The sequence below is a fragment of the Phaethon lepturus genome, unplaced genomic scaffold, assembly GCF_000687285.1.
Source record: "Phaethon lepturus isolate BGI_N335 unplaced genomic scaffold, ASM68728v1 scaffold16995, whole genome shotgun sequence".
NCBI lineage: Eukaryota > Metazoa > Chordata > Aves > Phaethontiformes > Phaethontidae > Phaethon > Phaethon lepturus.
Window position 1 is genome coordinate 58,393 of NW_010538543.1, and position 19,464 is coordinate 77,856.

The window sequence follows — 19,464 nt, forward strand, 5'->3', positions numbered from 1 at the left end:
ACACTGACCACAGAAAACTAAAGGAGCCATATTTTTGCCAGGGAATGTTAAAGCATCAGATCCCAGCCAACGTTTCTGCATACCTTCTGGAAGACAGACAGAAGACAGGCATTTTGATGTCATAAAACTAACTATCTAACTAAACAGCTTTCCGCAAAGAGACTTGTCCTATGTTCTATTAAGACTACCTTCATTGTCTCATACTGGTGAAGCAGCCTCAGCAGGGGAAGACTTGAGTTTTGATAACGGATCTTTTGGTTGTTACAATCACATTTGTGTCTTCATAGACATTTCTAAGTTTCAACTAAAAAGGAAATAATTAATTCACCTGGGACCAAATCTGAAATTATCACATCAAAGGAACTGATCTGAGAGTTAAGAGTATACATTAAACAGCTTTATTTTCTAGAAAGATAACTGGAATGACTATCAATAAATAAGCACCTTCTTGAGATTTACTTTTGAGAGACACCCCAATTGGAAGCTCACCAATAAATGAACACCACTGGAAAGACAGAACACACAGCACAAATCTGAGAAGTACGCCGGTTCTGCAACATTAGAACAAGAGTCATATTTGTAAGCTTTCTTTTGCTTGTCTCAATATTGACAGTCTTCTGCTGTAACTATTTCTAAAACACATAAACCTGGAAGTTGACTGAGTATTAACTGAAAGCTTAATGGTGTAAAACAGAGTGCAGTTTCCTCATTTCTCATCGCATCCTGAAGGATGACAATTCTTCTTTTCTCTTGCTTCAGAAGCCAAAAGCTCTCTGTTCATGTTATAATTTCCCAGGAGATCAAGGGAGGCAGAAATTACACCATCATGACCACAGCTCTCAATGTTTTCTTTGTAACCACAGCATCTCAGATTTCAGATTTGTTTTTTAATGCTTGCTAGTGACCCACATCAATGCAGTTCAAAGAAAACATAATTATATAAAAGTCACTGCAGAGTCCAAATTAAAGATCTCATAATTGATCTGAATGACAGGTCTATCTATAGCAGAAGGCTTGAATTGCAAGGCCTGTTTCTCCTTAAACTAATGGTAGACTCCTCCGTGGCCTCAGTTTCACTCTTCATTGCTTAAATTAGGAAATAAAATCCACTAGTTAGCAAAGATGTTTTGGACCACATTAATCTCTGAAATCACTCCCCTAACTTGATAAATTAAGAGTAAACACTTTTGCTTTAAAAAAAAAAAAAAAATCACAGTAATTCTAGCATTTTACTGTGAGAAGTGCTAGCTGTTATTATACAGAAGGCAGTAAATGCAGAATTAGAAAAATAATGCTTAAGCAACAGCAAGAAATTAAGGATTTAAAACACTGTTTGGCTAGCTGCTGGCTGCGCAGATGCTGCAAACCAAGAAGTTTAAGCCAGTGTACTAGTACATCATGGTCACTGGCCTTTAATTTCCATGGTTTGGGAAAACTTTTGAACTTGTTTCTGTGTGACAACGCTCAGCATAATTGCAAAGATAGCGATGATTATAATGAGCACAGGAAAGCAGAGCAGTAAAACTACTTTCGCATACTACAGTAAAATTTTACAAGGTAGCATAGAAATGTTTTCCTCAGCAGTAGTTAAATCACAGGTCAGTTTGTTTCAAGCTAGATTTTGGTGCCTTGAGTGCAACACAACCACTGCAGTTGCTACATCAAACTCCCTTTAATTTAATTTGTAAAAATTATTTTAAAAGCTGGAACTACTCAATGTCATAACCTAAGCAGAACTTTGGCCCTTCTACTTCAATCATTACTGGACCACATATCACAAGAAGAAAGATGTCATCATATCACAGCTATTACCAGAACAACTAGCAAAATCCTGTCAATGAGCAAGGCTGGCAAACTACGGCAGCTGGCTCTGTGATACTGCCACAGCAAACAAGAACATAATAAACTTCTTGCTGGAAGAAATATTTGGCACCTTTGAAAGATCTGAAGACAGACATCTATCCCAGCTGAATAGACCAGCTCAGCAAGAAAGTGTAGCTCTACCAAGGTTATCCATGCCACTTGTTTGTTTTCTGATATCCTCTAGGAATTAAAGAACATTATATCTACATAAACCAATGCAGTATCATACCACAATGTCTCAACTACCTCAGTTACTTCAAGTGAGGGATGTGTTAGCTGAAGGAGAATGCCATGCTATTGCAGTTCAACAGCTGTCAGTATCCAAGCCAGTCAGAAGAGACCTAGCAGTTGTACATAAGGAGAGCACCCGCTTATGCCAAGTCAAACAGAACACAAATGCCTAATCCCTGAAGTGACATGGAAATGCACCCTCAAAGTGAGCTGAATGTGGATTTCTGCATTCCTGTTACCTCTTCTTTGTATGGGATGTTTATTTCAGCCCCTTTCCTTCCACCAGCACAGGCATGTACAGTTAACTAATTTGGGAGTGGAAAACTAAATCTTCACCAAACAAGACCAATTTTCTGAAAAGCACAATCACAGTACTGCATATGAATCAGTGTCAGACCAGCAGCAGAAACTTTTGATCACAGATGGCTGGGTTTTGCCTTCAGCTTCCTAGAAAGTATTGCCTGAGTTCTCACTAGTTTGTGTATTTTATAGTCCACTTGTACTTCAGTAAAACCAAAAACCATTTCTGTGTAGTGCTCTCCATGGTTTTAAAATGCATTACTGAATCCCATGGATTCTCTGGTAGGATCACTAAATCTTTTTAATAGGTCATGTCCAGTACATGTGAAAGTATATGTTCCTGACGTGCTACATGGACAGATTAAGCAAAGTGTTACTATGAAACCTAACTAAGCTTTCTCTGGCTAGTGAATGCTTAGTTCAGTCTACAAAAATCCTTTAACATTAACCTCAAGAAAACTGTTATTGCCATTCATTCAATCAGAATTCTTGCTAGTACAGCTGCTTGTCTACACAGATTTACAGGCCAAAAAAAAAAATATCACACACTACTGAGTCATTATAAAACCTCTCCTGGAGATGACTCTGGCTGACAAAAAGCAAACAAAAGCCAAAACTCAATTCTGGACTGTTTAGGGTCCCCCCAAAACAGCCAGCATATAAAGATTAAAAAGGTTCATGTGACTGACAAAAGTAAGAGTTTAATTTCTGCCTTGTTTTCAGCTTTCCTGCTGTTATCAAGGAAGATTTCATCCTTGGGTCTGCAGCTTTGCTGCTATGTTTCATCCTCGTGTCGGATACTATATGGAATATACATGTGCCTTCCACCCATAAATTAATCAAGCTTAAGAACTGCAAAAGCTTTGCGTTCTCACATGTAGACATTTGTTAGCTCTAGTTGGTAAAACTGAAGAAATTAAATTATTCTTGTTATCTTTTGTGTTGTTTTCTCATTTCCATAATATAATCCCAGAGATCAGAATTATGCCAAGTGGTGTAAAGAAAGTGATTTCAATCTCATACAAACACATAACATTTATGTCTTACATGTTTGCATAAAGATTTCAGAACTGAAAAGAGAATCAGAGGATGATGCACAGTAACTTTCCAAAGACTACTGGACTTGTTCTCTTTCCTTACGCTATTTTGATCTATTTGGGGTGATTGATGTTTTAGCAACTTTTATTTTACATTTCTTAGGACTTAAATACTGTTCAGCTGATATTTTATACACAGAGGATTAAGTTATCTACTTGAGCCAAGACTTCAAAATCAGGCCTTTCTGATGATATTTTTACTATACTAAGCAAAAAGCTAGAAGGACAAGAATTGTTATATTAGCTTGATTATGCCTTAATTAGCTCAGTCTTGCCTCCGATGCTGCAAATATCAGACACTGATTTCAAAAGAGTAGGAATTTTGAATCCACTTTGTAGACAAACCAGGACGTTACTGTGTTAGGCTCCAAATATCCATTTTCTATACAGGTAAAAGTTGTACAAGACATTTAAAAAAAACCACACACATAAATGTAGCACAAAACATACTAAAATATATTAAAAGGCCAAATTTAGTTCTGAAGTTAAAGCCGGAGAAACACAAAAAACCCTCATCTCCTATGTCACCTTCGGAATGGCTGTCTTCCACAGTGTTCTAAAGTCTACTTCCCAGCTATTAACCAATTCTGCTTCTAGATACTGGGAGTGATATTTCACAAAACAGAAGATAGACTGGGAGCCTGCTGAAGAGAGAAGGTAAAATGGTATATAGTAGTTGTGGTAGAAAAGAACACTATGGCAGACTTCATAGGCCCTGCAGAACCCAGTCTGTTGACAAGAATGAACACAGAAAGGTCATGGCTGAAAAGAACTGAGGAAGACTTCAGAGAAGACTGTTCATAGGAAGTACATGTGTTAGAAACGGCAGGCCTTTCTAAACTAAAAAGTGGAGCTGTACAACAAAGTCTGAATTTCCGTGCATGTTTTTGAGCCTCCTATAAAGCATGGTAACACAAAACTAACACATTCTCAGACCCAGCTTATGAGAAAGATACCTACATTATTGTCTTGGTGAAGTCAACACTAGGAGCTCAAATAATGAATTTTTTTCAAAACTGCTTTAAGTGCTACTTTCAAGTTACATGTAGCATACTATGTTTGGACATATTTACCATGTTATCTATAACACAGTCTTTCAGCTTGATAAAACACAGAGAAGATCACAGCATTGGAAAAATGTATATTTTTGATGTACCAAGTGAATTCAGAGTGCACATGAGCAAAAGGAGTGTAAGGGAAAACATGACAAAGGTGAACACCTTAATTATTCGTAAGAGATGCTAGTTCTCAAGAATTCTTGTGGCAGCCAGAAAGATCCCTGCTGTAGGTCATGCAAAACAGTACAAGAAAAAAGAAAACAAAACAAGGCATAGCTTGTCCTAGTAAAAGGAGATGGGAACATTTTGCACAGAGAATACATTTTTATTTGATTAAAACTTCAACAGTGCTCATGGCATTAGACCATTTAATTGATTTACTGGAAGATTAGTTTCAATGCTCTATCTTTCAGTAGAAACTTAACTTGCAAGTCAGAATTTCTGAAATGAGAAAGACAACTAGCATATTTCAAATACCAAAACCTCTTATTTAATGAAGCATATACATAAGTCTAAAACAATCTCATAAAAATTTACTGAAAGTAGGAACACTCTGTATTAGCGGAAAAAGAGGAGTTACTGTTAAAAGTAAAGTTGACAGAGTAATCTTTTTCCTATTCTTCAGTGTTCTGACATGAAAAACAAATCCATTGCAGATCACAAAGAAATCAAGACTTTACAGGTGTTCATGGAAGTATAAGGAGAGGGAACTCTTGTCCCAGAAACACCTGGTTTGCAGCCAAGGTATTCACTGATAAATTCAGATGCAAATCCTCGGTTTAGTTAATTCAAACCTAGCTCCCAACATTGAAGCTACTGGCCATCCAGACGTCATGTTTGCCTCAGTACTTCCTTGTTGATAGGTTTTCACACATTAACAGATAAATACTCATGAAGCAACAAATACCAGGAGCTACACCCTGAAAGCAAATCATTTAAAGATCAGAGCTGAAAAGTAAAACGGCAAAGCTCAGGAAGGAGATTGTATTTCTCAATGTGCTGTCAATAGTGGCTCTTTTTATTTTTTTGGCTCACAGACAGTAATTTTCAAGAAATAACAAGAATTGTATTGTGTCCTGCCATAGCTTTTGCACACAGAAGCTATGCAAAATACACTGTTGTCAAGATACTCACAGTAGGAAGGAATGAAAAGAAAGATATTTGGCAGAAAGTCTCTCTCATTTGCAGGAGAAGTTATCTGTCCACATTCTCTTTGTTAACAAAAACACAGACAAAAAGACTTGACAACTGTGCAGGGTTCGTTTCCAGTAAGTGGAGAGCATATGAGAACATACATGATTTTTAAATTTTCTGTCTGAGAAAATGTACAAAATATCAAGTCTGTACTTGCTAGCTCGTTCTTAAATACATTGCATACACAGTTATCTTAAAATAGAGTCAAAGGAAAAAAAAAACCACCAAACTTTAATGGTGTTCACTATGTCAAAGAAGTGTTTCCAGAGGACAAGTATTTTTCAACACTTTTTATTTTAGTCTCCTAGCTGAAAATTTGGTCCTGTGATATCAGTCTTGGTAGATGATGCCTAACGACAACATTTTAAGGAAAACAGAAAAACCCTGCGATTTAATAACAACACAAAGAACAGCTATCTTATTTCAGCGCATGTCCTGTGATTAGTTCTGCACCTCTTCTATATTACAGAGTTAGATTAAATGGTAAGTAAATATATTTCTTGGTAAGTTTTAATATCAAGTGACAACTGAATGATGCATAAATAATTCCAACAAGTCTTAACCAACTAAGCGAACAATGTACCAGTGCCACAGCATACAACGGTTGGTAAAGGCAATTATTATAAAGCACAGCAAAAAAAAATAATCCATCTCACTGGAATCAGAAAATAGGGAAATGGTTTAGATGTTATGCTCAGTTTCCCAACCAACTTAGAAGAGCCACTGTCACTCTGTTGTATCATGGCTTACCTCAGAAGAGCACCTTTCATATTAGAAGGAAGACAGAATCAGGTACAAAGAAAATTTTTTGTTAGATGAGGAAATACATATGCAAATCAGAATTAATATCATGTTAAGCTAGTTTAGGTTTGAAATGAAAGTCAGATAACTCCAACTTATGATTCCCGTAATTAGAAATTGCACTTCCCAATCTCTGTGATGAGACTGGATAGCACCTGCTTGCAGCAGTTGCATAGCGAACAGATGAGCAACTTCTGCTCTAAAACCCACCTGTGAACTCCTAAAACATAAGACAATATTATGTCTTTAATTTGCTGAACTTCGCTGGGATGCGGTGGAGACTGAAACATACTGTTTCAGTAAAAGCTGACGACTTAATCCATATTGAGTGTTTACCCCACTGTAACCTTTTGTTTAGATGAGCTCTTGAGGGCCCAAACTCTACTCTTCCTGGGTAAGTACATACTGTGCGTTAATATGAAGTGGTCTTCTAGATCGAAGTCTGTGACTGTGCCTGGTATTTGTACGAAGGTATGTTTGTAGAGCGGAAAGGTTTCGTGCTGCTTTCCTTTGCTCTGAACTTATGCTTTGTACAGCCCTGAGGAAGTGACCTGGAAAAAAGCAGACTCGCAAGATATGGGAAATAAGTTTTTTATGATGCAAGGTATACAGCATTAATAAAACTAGAACTGCCAGGTGGTAAATAAGCCTAATGAGGAAATCATTCGTATCTTGACAAAACACTTCTGGACACAATGCACAAAAATAAATGATGAAAACCCCAACAGTCAGTCCACCTCTGTTGGTTAATATTGATCCTGCTCTCCTTAAGAGCAAACCTTTAAAGCAAACTCTACACTACAAGTTTTAAAATTCTGTTAGTAGAGCTAATGCTTTTTTCAGTTCTCATCCCCTATCCTTTATAAAAATTCGCATAAATTAACTCCGTACCATGTTCAACAAACACGCATAAGGATGATCAAAAGAGTCTATTTTATTTCTGCATAAGCTGCAGAATTCCCTTGATTACTTGGGCATTCTAAGCATTTGAAAATGAAAGATATTTCACCCATCTGCCCCAATAGGTGACAGAACCTTTGATACCAATGATCTAGGGAGGTGCACAACGTAAATTAGGCAGACCCGTTTCAATAAACTGACAAATTCCTTTTACAAAACTGCTCAGCCCCAAATGGTACAGAGTAGTTAGCATAAGAGGTACTTAATACCTCATCAACATAAGGAAATTCAATACTTCGAGTTCCATGTGTAAAGTCATAGATAAATACTTAAAACCATTCATTCCCTGGCCTTTTTATGCTAGCACTTCCAAGAAAGATGCTAATCTGTATTAAATCTTTGGGAGACTTGTGATGCACTTGTTCAGCAACCATATAACTTTACTTATATACTAATATTGTCACACTGCCAGTCTACTGCTCATGACCATAAGGAGCTACCCAGCTTTTCTAACCTTTACATCCTTGTCTCCTAAAATCTGCTCTGATTTTGAACTTCAGAACTGTTTTTGCAATGGACAAACACTATGCCTTAGGGCCACTTGAAAATAGTCTCAAAAAATACATTACCTAATCTTAGGTCAGGATTGTATATATTCTATTCTCTTCATAAACTTGAAACACAGTAATCAGTTCACAATATGTAAATTAGCTCAGATTCTCAGATGCACTATAGCTTATCTTGGTAAAGAATATTTTTGTTTGTCTTAAATATGCTTCTTGCTATTTCTGAGTGACCACCCCTTCTTTGTACTTGATGAGACAACTGCTATTCACTCTCTCCAAACTAAAGTAATTTTTTTAGACCTTCATCCTACTTCCTCTAGTTGTCTCTTTTCCAGATTAAAGGGTATTAACCTACCAAGCCCTCACAACTTAAGTTGGAAAGAAGTAGGATGTACAAAGCTGGTCATAAATAAGCTACTTAATACTGCAATTCTTTGGGCATTAAAATCAGGGGTCTTCATGCCAGAAAACTCTACAGTTATAAGACTACTGTTATATCTAAGAAACAGCCACCCAGATAAACAGCAACCTACTTAAAATGTAACTGAAAGAATAATGCAGAACATAAACTTTTAAAACATCTGCTAAAACTCTTCCTTCAGGTGTATACAGATAAACATCACCACTTTGTACTTGGTTGACATGGGCAAATTTCTTACTAAAGTAATTATTAAAGGGTTGACAAGCTTATCTGCCTGTGAAAGTAGAGGGTAAGTAAACACTTTTTCTAAAATTACAGAATTGTATCATAAGAACTTCCAGATTTTAAATATACAGCTTGAGTATTGGAAAGCTTGTTTTTAGCAGAAAATATTCTGATGGCAATGGTGATTAAATAGCTTGCAATTTCTAGCACTTCTACTGTCATATTCCCTTGAACTGTTGACTTGCTACTTTTCCAAAGCACATGCCTTTACGAAAGCCATTAGTGATAGACTGGGGAAAATTTTCCTTGGAATAATAACCTGCCCCCACCCCCGCAATCAAATTCTTGATGCAGAATTCAGTGAAGATACAGTTTTAAAAATGGAAACAGAGTTGAGAACAAGAAACAAGGAATTATCTAAATGGCTTTAAATGGAAACACATTTCTGTTCGTTCTCAATTTCACAACTAAATGGTTTGTGGCAAATGCTCAGCATAGATAAAAGTTCATAATCCTATTAATAACAATTTGCCTGCTGTTCAAACCCATTTTATTCTTTGGTTAACTGAAGACATTTTGGAAAGTATCATAAAATCATAAGAAACTAATTACATTGTTTTGTTGACGCAATCCATTTTTTATGTCACAGGGTATAAAACTGCTAAAATACTAAAACTGAAAATCCAAGGAGGATGTCACACAGGAAAAGAACGCTGAAAAACAAATTAGGGCGTTCAATATCATCTTCATGTTCTTCTAGTTAGCATTGGAGAAAGGAAATATTTAGCACAGAAATCCAGTCTGAAATTAGTTTTTAGTCTTCAGTTAGCATTTAACCTGAACGATATTTTGCAGCTGAGATGATCTTGCACCTATTGTACAGTTTGAGGTAGTTTTGCATCTACCACAGCTAATAGTTTCAAAAAAGGCACTCAATAATCTGCAGGAGATAAAAGCAAGGAAGTTGTCAGTTTATCACTTAAAACCAAATCTCTCATAGCACAAACTAAAAATGTTTCACTGGAAGAGAATACTATGTTGTATCAGGAAAAAAACCTAACACCTCAAATTCTGAGTCAGCAAGTCACTGAGATTTCTACCAAATTCACATGTTCACATTCATTATACCTCCTGATTATTTATTGTTATTTATTTATAACAATTAATTGTTGAATTATGTCCTTAGAAGAATTAAGGATTTAAATACTCAGTTTTTAACACTGAACAACTAGTGGGAACATCTTAGATCAAAAACCTGTAGAACATACAGCTGTAAATGCTGAAATCTTTCTTCCAAAAACAGAAAGGAAAGAATCATATAATAAAGATTATTTGGGTGGTAGAGGACAGCTTGTAATTACTGAACAACTTAATTTTTTTTCATCTTCAAGAAACAAATCTATGAAGAAACCCAACTAGCAAGATCACCCAAAACAAAGAAAAATAACCACAAATATCTTCAAATGTACTTTTTTCCATAAAGAAAATTAGAAGGAAATAGAGAAGCTGCTCAATTCTAGACTTCAGTCTGATCTTTTGATTTGCTTCATTATGCAATGTGCTAATTACATTTCATAGTTCTAATATTATTTTCTCAGAGGTTTCTGTTTTAGCAGATAATGAAGTCTGTTTCATGAATCTCGTTAAACTTTTCCCTAACTTTTTATTACAGAAAATTTTGCACCAGATAGGCAGCATATGGCTTCAGTATGGACTGAAACTTAATGAATCCTGTTTTAATTAGCTTGATCCTTTCCCCCCCTCCTTGTAATAGTTAACTATCTATGCTCAGATCAAGTTTCATTGAAATAATCTCTTATTCAAAATTAATCTGAGAATCAAAGTTAATTTTTTACTAGAATCCAATAAGGTAAACTGTTTATAGCAATTATTCAGTATTAAACTAATTTGAATTACAAAGGATTCTGGAATTTCCTAACTTGGATGTCCAAATGTAGGCAGCTTGATCTACATCTAGGTATCTAAATTAACGGTCTGGCTTTTCAAATATACTAAGTAAAATTATTTTCTTGCCTAAGAAGGCTTAACTAATTGAATTTTGCACAAACTTAATGTTTTTGAAGGGTTATGAAAGTGGCAAATACTTGGTTTTCATTTTCCAAACAGCTCACAAAAAGAATGATATTTACACGTTCTTGTATTAAAAAGTAACATAACAAGTGGCTTTATACTCCATCATAAATAAAACATTAAACAAAACAGTAAAGCCACCCATAACATCAATGAAGTTGTCTTCTAAAAACCAAAACATCCAATTCAAATGAATAATGAAAGGCTTCAGCACAGTTTTTATGCTTACAATATTTACTTATAGATCATCTAACTTCCTCCTAGGGCTAATGTGGAAACTGGATGCTGCTACCACACACAATCAATAATCCTCCTAGAAGTTTAGTGTGAGATATAGGAGACATTGCCAAAAGTAGTCAGCCAGAAATTAAATTCATTTGGGTTTTTTTGGTTTTTGTTTTTAAAGGAGAAAGCAATACAAACATTTCCCAGCATCCCTCATCTAGTTTACCAACTTTTCCATGTGAAGGATGATGTTCAAATCTTCTAAAGCTTTGTTTGACTGGCTGGACCTTACTAACGCAATTTGATCTTGGAGAAAAAGCAATAAAACATTTTGGAATTTATTATTTCTGTGAAGTGTTTGTCACAACACAGAGAGGGCAAGTTCAGCTTATCAGTCTTTACTGCTATTAAACATGTTTTGCACCCAGAAGAAGGTCAAGTCATTTTGTCCGCGGCATAAGAAATCATCTGGTTGCGTTAGAAAGCAGAATTCCAATAAAAGATCACATCTGATAAAAAGTACACACATTCTTCCTAGGAACAGCAAGAACCAACAAGAAGATTCAAATATACAAGATGATGCACATTTTAACTAGCGATGTTCTTTGACAACATGACAAACATCCAACTATGTAAAACAATTTGATTGGACCGCTGAAATATTAGAGTCCAGCCAATATTTTCCAGTTTGTGTTCTTGAATTCAAGCCTAGAGAGCTACTCTTCTAGAAGTAATCCAGCCAAACTCATTAAAAAGATAACATTTTTAGAGAATGATCAGAATGGTCCACCATAAAAAAGTTGCAGCAGGAACCCCCAAGAATGAAAGCATTCAAAATTGTGAAATTACAACTGGAAATTTAGCTTTAGTTACATTTTTAGGTACACTGATAAAACTATTTTCAGCACTCAAACAAAATCATTTTCAGAGGTGAAAAGATGCAAAATCTGAAAATAAGTATTCAGACCGAACTTTCAGCCTTTGTTAGCATTAGAGCACTGTTGATATCATTTCAGTGATAATTACTTCCCTGTTATTCTGTGGATTAGTTCAGTTCAACAGTTTTAGATATTTGCCCTTCTAAAGGCTAGCAACAGATTAAAACTTCTTGGTACATTTAGATGTTGCCTGTTAAATCTTAGGATATTCTCTTTGGATCTCATGTTTACACAGTTTTTGCATAGCATGCTCACATTGTGTTTGTTCTGACAGACAAATCTCTTGTGGTACAATCATTGTTAAGGTTTTATTCAGGAACCATTTTTTCCCCTGGAAATATTTCAGTATTTAAGTCCATTTTGCCTAATTTATGCTAAGTTGTTTAAATAATGTCTTTTCCTCCTCTGTGTTCCAAATCATAACTTAAGTCTATCCAGCAGGGACAGCACTGTTTATCAAATTCAGAACTGTTTGTCTTTCCTCACCTATCCGCCTGTCAGCCCTCCTTTTCTTCTCTTTCTCTCAACAGCAGTACTGCTACACAAAAATATCTGCTACAGTTTCAAAAAAAAAAAAAAGCGCCAACCCAAAAGTAAAGTGCTACAGAGACTTTGGGAAGACATGAAGTAAGGTAGAAGTTATTTCATAATCTCAGTTTATATGGAAGGACCACTCATTTGGAATGGCTTCAGTGACAAGTCACAAACTAAATCTTAACTATTTTTCATTTCTCTGAGCAAAAGCCAAACATCTTTTGGAGTCCAAATGTCTTTCATATTGTCCTCAGATATCAGCACTATTGGAAACCGTTTATAAAATTGGTCATTCATCCAGTATAACTGAAAAGCTTCCCATCTAATCACTCATGTTATAGGACATCAATGATATTGAACTTTGGGATATTTTAAACATCTTACCTCTACGATGTCATCTTAAGTAAAACATCTGGGCAGACTTTAGAAAAAATCAAAAAAGAAATTTCTAATTAAATCATGCCTTATCACTAGCTTCTTAAAAGTGAGTAACCTTTCATGAAGGTTTTTAATGGAGATTTTGCTGAACCACTTAAGAAAATCATCTCAGAATGAACACTCACTATTTCAGTAGCAACCCATCATTTACGTGATTACCCAGAAGAGTATTTTAAATATCTCTCAGACAGAACCTGGTAATGTATTCCAAAACAACGAGCTTTTTACTGATGGCTGGCAGTGAAGTGTGTTCCTTGATACCTATTCTAACATCTATAAAAATAAACTTTTCTGAAGTATTGAAAGTAACAATCCAACTCACAAACCCATCACGTTCAAAGAATTCAGAACAACTTCTCAGCAGGTTTAAAAAGTGACAGAGGTCCTACCTTACTTTAATATACCTGATTTGTTAACATGCTTCATTCATTCAAAAAATCCCACACCTTTGTTTTATACCTGAATATTCCACTTTCTCTACAGTCACTTAAATTTCCAAGTTACTAAAGTATACGTCCTAAGTGTTGAGTGATAGATCTGTAGGCATATGTAAGTTCCCCCACCACTGGGCTATCCAGAAAAATAAATATTAAGTATAATTTGGAGAGCTTTAAAGCCAAACACAAGGACAAATTCTTAGATTTGCTGACAAATTATTGCTTTAATGTAATTTTCTCAAGCTTTATACAAGAAGCTGTGCATACCCTCTCTCTCCGCAAGGGAAAGTCAAACACTAAAGGTGAAGGGAATTAATCAATAGAATTTGAGCCCTAAGAAGAAAGTAGTCTATTACCTTGAAATAGCCCTATAATCCTCTAAACTTGGCAAGACTTGCAAGGGGACAGAACTGCCAAAAATCAAGTAGGAGATTACACCTACTACTTGATACTAATTTAAATTCTGATTAAATGGTAAACCCAAAAATCAAGAAGGGACAAGCATTTCAAAAAATCAACATAAACTAGTAATCACTCAAAAGTACAAATGACTAATCAGAAAAGTCCTTAAATGTAGTTACTGCGCTGAAGAGTGTTTCATGCACTGGGCATGTGTTGATTCTGGTTTGTTTTGTTTTTTTAAATATAAAGGAAGGACCCCTTTACTGAGGATCTTTATGTTATATAAATCCAATAATGAAGGAATCTGTGTGCATTCCCAAAGAAAGACAGTAAACAAGAAGGAATATAGATGAGCATACAGCTCTGAAATGGAGGATCAAAAATCGGAGATATTTTTATCTATCCAGTGAAACCAGGTTTGCAGTATCTATTACACTTCATTAGAACTCTTCACAGGACAAGAGCGTGAGATGCCCTGCTCTTTCTGATTATTAGGACAAGGCTAATAGCTATCTTCCTCTGCTGTTGCTCGCTTGGATACTACAATTATCCTGGCCAATAGGACTTGAAAAAGGATACCCATTCTTTCAGAAATCTGAAGCATAGTCTACCAGTCTGGATAAGTACACGGCTTAAAAATTGACAGATCCAACCATAATTGTTCAATCTGCTGAGGAACAAAAAGATCTGACACTGAAAATAAACATTTGACTCCTGCTTCGCTGTCTTTTGTACACTCTATCAAGGAACACAATATTGGATTGTGTGTCATCCACCTAAGCTTATGTGCTTTCCTGTAGTTACTCTCTAATTTTAATCCTTCAGGTTTACCTGTTTTTCCACTAAGATCTAGAAAGATCTCAAGACATTTGTCAGCTGGGCTTTAAAATCAGATTGCTTAGATTTCTAAGGAACAAATAACAGAAATGAAGGTTAAAGGAGAAGAAAAAAAATAACAACATTTCAGACTCCTTTCTGATGCCGATGAGTAAAAAACCTACCTACAAACCCCAAAACACCTTGTTCCCTAAAGATATCATGCAGATAAGGGGTAAATCACCTAACCTGGTCACCTCAGAAGAGGTAACAAAACCTTTTATGATTTTCAAGTTAGTAAAATTTTTAGCACTAGGTATTTGATGATAGCTAACTAAATTAAGCGTAATACTATTTTCTTGAACATAAACTCTCAGAGTTGAGAGAAATATTGATACAAAAAAAAATACAAGAAAGTTGCTTTAATGATGCCATTTAACTCTCAAAGATTTTCTAAATACAATCTGCTCTATATAGTTGATTTGACTGCAATTTATATTAATGAAACATTTCAACAACATACTGCTTTTTGATAAAAAAGCTTCCAGTTAAGACCATAAAAGTGATTAAAATGAAGTTTCTGGTGGTGGCCTGAAGAAAGCTTTGTTGGGCTGCACCCAGTAACAACACTGAGTGTTTTGGGTTTTTCGTCCCTTATACCACAAAAGAAATAATCTGTCATGGTCAAAAATGTCCTTAGATTATAAGTATTGCATTTTTTTTGCCCTGTTAAAGAAAGAAAATTCTCATCCATATCAATAAAAAATTCCCTCCATAAATTATGGGCAGCCTCAAGTTAACTTCATGTACCATAAATATCAAATGAGAATACTAACCGTCAAGTACTAGATGTCTTCATGTCTTAATCTATGGTCATTTGCCTTCCGGTTGTATGGTCCAATAAAGGATTTAAAAATCAATTTTATAAGGCTGCAATAGTAGATTTGTACACTACAGGCCTTCAGTTCTTGATGGTGAGCTGAATTTAGAAGCAATTGCTATTCTCTTGTCATGCAAATCCAAGTAATACTGAAAGCCAAGGTTTATGGGCATTATTTTGACTGGTTCTTTAAGAAGCTGAATTAAATAATATTTTTATTTTTAAGGATTTGTTGTTTAGTTACTAAATTTAATTATAGGGCCTTTCAGAAATTGAGACTTGAAATGCCACTCCACTAAAGTTAAACTAAAGGTGCAGCTGAAGATTAAGCAAACTTTCTTTTTGGTGACGTTGGAAGTAAAATATTTTTTCTTTACCAATACAACACTATTAATGGAAAAGCAACCCAACTTTATTCTCTTGATCAACGTTTACCTCCTAGTGACTAAAATATATCTGAAGCTATTATGATGAGACCCCTTATCCTTCCTTGCTGACAACAGGACAGTTAGTATAATCTATTTTCTTTTCTTTACACAAAGGACAGCTGCCTTAGGTTTTTCTCTCTTATAAAAAAATATTCCTGACTCAAGTTTTTCACTCATCGTGTAGGCTCCACAGTGAGGGTGTCAGAAGCCATGGCATAAAGTTAGACTGGAAAAATTGATTTCCCACTGTGGACACTAATAAATGAAAGTATACAATTAAATTGTAAATGCCTTAGTCTTCACTGTACCTTGCTTTCTCTGCTTCTTTCATTCTCTACCTGAATTCCCTTACATGACTGCTTTACAACAATACAGCACTGTGCTCAGTTCCATTTCCGCTAACATGACAGCTACAGTCACTTTCTGTGAAGCCAACCTGATGATCTTCTTGGACTCCCCCAATCTTGGAGAATTACCGGAAAAGGTTGGACTGTCTAATTAATGCCTTTTAGCACTACTATCTGACATTCCTCCTCTCATAACTCTGAGATATACGACTATTTCATGCTTTTTGGCTCCTGGTTTGTTAACTGATATTCTAAAATCAACTGCTTTCTCAGTTCACCTTATTTTTACTGTGTACTTGATACCTATGCTTGAACAGTGATAAACCATTACAACTACATGCACAGACTACTGTGCCATGGTATCTCTTACTGATAAACATTTAGCTTCAAAATGGCAGAATCATGAAAGAGTTATGCAGGACATCTCAGATCAGTTTTCAGTACTCTCTATGCAAACTGGAAGGTCTAAAAATAATTTCAAAAACACAGATAGTGACTAGTTAAGGGAAGATCGAGGTGGTCTCTGAGAAGTATTTTTTAAAACATTTGTCGCATTTTTGAGTAAATACCTTGATTTTATTATTTTATATATCCTTTCAATTATATGAGGGTCTTTTATTTAAGCTACATCATTTAGTACAATCTCTGCTTTTCTATTCTGTTATCAACTAGACAAATTCTTCTTCCATTATTTTAATTTGTCAGTTTTCTTCTTTGCAAGGCAAATAAAGCGTGGACCCTGGTTATAATTTACTGAGGATGAGAAAATGGAGGTAGTGAGGATGAATCATGACATCTGCTGTTCTTTCACTTAATAAGAGTGAAACATAATTTGGAAACATAATTGGGCAATCCTTAGACAGAATGATCAGTGATCCTTCAGTACATCTAATTAAATGTTTACTAAGCCCAGCAATAAGAATCTGGATGTACAACAAACTGAAAAGCAGCAACACATTGAGGTATTTGTAGAAAATAACATTAGTAATCTTTTCTTGCTTTCTTTCATAAGATAGATAAACTGTGGAGATAAATGCAGGAATTTCATTGAAATAGGGAAGAAATTTAATCTTCAATCTGGGTTTCCCTGAATCTGTTTTGTGTGTGCAGGAAAATGGGAGTCACTGCAGGGTAAGCAGACTGGTTGCTGCTGACAACAGCACACTAGAGCTGCTGCTAGCAGAAACCAGGATCCATGCATCCAGTTGTTCAGCTGTACTTGAATGCCTGATGACTGCCTGTGTAGGATCTCAAGGAACTTGTCATATTTGTTTTGATAAAGATATTCCACTCTTACTTCTCTCAGGAACCATGTGTAACTGTAATAAACTTAACCTAGGCAGACCTAACTCAAATTTCAAAGGTAGTTCTCAGGAATTTCTATGTGAATTTGGAAGCAAAGTGATGTTTGTTCTTCTATTTCGGTGCCCAAAAAGTTACAGTTCAAAACAAACTGGGGCTACAAAAGCAGACAGTAGGAAAGATGTGAGATCTCAGGTTTGGATTAACTAAGTTACCTGCAACTTGTATAAAATTGCTTTATTCACTAAGTCCTTTAATTGAAAGATAATCTGAACTGTGTTACTGTTTGAATTAATACATTTTGATATTCACAACTATTTTGACTGTATTTTGGATGTTTCTCTATTTCAATTTTTCTGCTTTGCAAAGCAGAAAATGGTTACTGTAGGATCCTTTCAGCTAACAAAAGAACTTGAACTCATTAAGATTAATGGGGTAGGGAAACAAAGTGCAATGAGCAGGGAGTTGTAGTGGCCCTCCTCCCCATTAGCACCAAAAGGTTTGGTCATTTGTGGTCTTGCAATCTAGGAGTGCCATACAGCTGCATGTACTACTGAAGGTTTTCCTCAACTACACCTGCTTACCTCAGCTAGGCCCTTTATCAGTGCAAGTCTTCTGCTGTCTTCAGATACAGCATATGCCTCCTGGGGAGGGAGCTCAAATAGCACACCAGAGCCCCAGGTTAGAGGAAGTACATTCTATTGTTCCTTGAATGTGAAGCAAATGAAAAAAGGAAGAAATTGTTTTTCATTATTTGTTCTTTAATACACCAATAAGTCATTTTCAATAATCTCAAGAGTCCTTACTCAAAGTGAAGCATTTGCCTTATAGTTCTATAAATGCTTTCTACACCTACAATTTGCTTCAGTCAAATAGAAGTTGTAATAAAGTAAATACTGCTTTAAACTTATCTACTGTGCTTTGCTACAACTGTATAATCCTGAAAAATTCAGGTAGGGAACTGAAAATACATAATTCTGACTGACATGAGTCTTGTGAAAACACCGCGGAAGGTACTTCAGGAAGTAATTTAGAAGTCATCATGTAGCAAAGATTAGAATAATTATCAAACAGCTGTATGTATTACACAGACTTTACTTACGCTGTGAGCAAGTTAGTATGCTGGTGGCATATAACGTAGCATCAGCGCAGGCATCCATTACAACCCAAATGTGACAGTAAATCCAAGAATGGCTACGCAACATGTAATATCAGAGTCAGTGTCAACTTCTCACCTTTTTATGATAGCTGCAGAAGTGAACTTGCTTAGTAGGGTGTGGCTACATGATCCAATTACTCTCAAGGAAACCTGTTACATTTAAGAACCATCCAAGAAAGCATCTGAAAGGGGATAAGAAATCATTAAAATATCTACCCATTGAAAAAAAGAAGCAGGAAACCTAGCTGCTTCTACATCGCTAGTTTAGAATAAACCACATAGGGATGAAGACAACCCAAGGTAAAGTTTTGCTAACACAGTGTAAATAAAACATACTGCTTAATTTAATTTGTTTGTCCTAGCTTCCTGTCATACTGCTTACTAGCTTGCAGTATCGTTGCTAAAAAACTTCTCCTAGATGAGGGAGACGGTTGGACATCAGGGTTTCAAAGCAGTAATAGCAGGGACATGCATGCAACCCTAACATACAGGATTCTATATGCAAGCTTTCAGCACCTTTCAAAACCACATAATTCAGGGCGAGAGATGGGCTAATGCTCAAACTTCTAAATTAAGTCATCCTTAAGTCTTTTATTAAACAGGTCTTGAAAGAGTCTTCTATCGTGGTCATTACCAAAAGTGCAAATTAACTTTTAATTAAAACTACACTGAATAATGACTTTTTCTTTTGATGAGCAAGTAAACAGAAAATCTCTTTGGAAATTTTTAAGTTAACTAATAGCACACCCTGCTTCATAAAATGCTTCATAATTATCTGAAGAGCCCTGTATAAACATTGGTATTAGAGATG